Here is a 1046-nt window from a genome sequence, read left to right on the forward strand (position 1 = left end):
CTGGGGTTGGGCGGCGGATACAGTAGCGGACACAAAAAAATCTATCGCTTTATGAACGCTAGCGTCTGGCACCCAGGCTAATTCTTTATAACAGTACTGAGGCTGGGTAGAGACTCCAACCTGGTAGAGTTCTATTGCTATAACTTGATAACATATCCTAAAAGATTAGTGATTGTAATGGCTGAGACTCCGATCGGGATTTCTACCGGTACCGGCAGAGACTCCAATCGGAGTTTCTATTGAGTCTTTTAAACGACAAGAAATGACTTCAATTTATTCATGTTTTTTTCCTCTCTCAATCTCTGCACCCGCAGGAGGCCAGCTAAGCCATGACGACCCTCACCTCATAGAAGAAAATCAAATTCACCGGCGAGATGGTCTAACAGACCTTTACGGAAGGGCCAAAACAGAGGTAAGTCCACACGATGTATTTGTCGTTTCTGTTGATCTGAGGAACATGTTGTTGAATTTGTAACATCTTGATTAATGAACAAACATATCTTTCAACTATTGTTTACTTCGATGTACACTTCATAGCATTCTGTAAAATCTATTGACTCCCTATTTGGCTATTTTACTAAGTTTGAATCCGCGTTGTTGTTGTGGAGACTTTGGAGATGTTTCGCCAGTCACACGTATATAGTGTTACACGTTACACAGCTGCCACCTGCATCTGCACGGTTGAGTGACAGCTAGGTTCAGACGTTCAAAACACTGATACATAGGGCCAGTTTTTCTGACCTATGGAGTTAATTGCCTGACTTAAAGAATGCGTGACAAATTGGAGATGACCTAACATGCCAGAGGGGTAATTAATCTTCAGTTGTTTTAGCCTGTTTTGGGCAGGCCGATTCAAGTCAACTATGAAATGTTCATTGCACAATGATTGCATCAGGTACATTATATGTCAAATAACATGAATTAGACATGCGATGTAATCTTAGCCAATGATTCGTCATTCATAATTGTCTGAGAGACTTTCATTAATGTTAAAATACAATTGGTTGGACGTTCCCGACAAACATCCTCGTATTTCTTCTGCAGGT

This window comes from Branchiostoma belcheri, unplaced genomic scaffold (genome assembly GCF_001625305.1).
Source record: "Branchiostoma belcheri isolate BF01 breed outbred unplaced genomic scaffold, Haploidv18h27 scaffold26, whole genome shotgun sequence".
Lineage (NCBI taxonomy): Eukaryota > Metazoa > Chordata > Leptocardii > Amphioxiformes > Branchiostomatidae > Branchiostoma > Branchiostoma belcheri.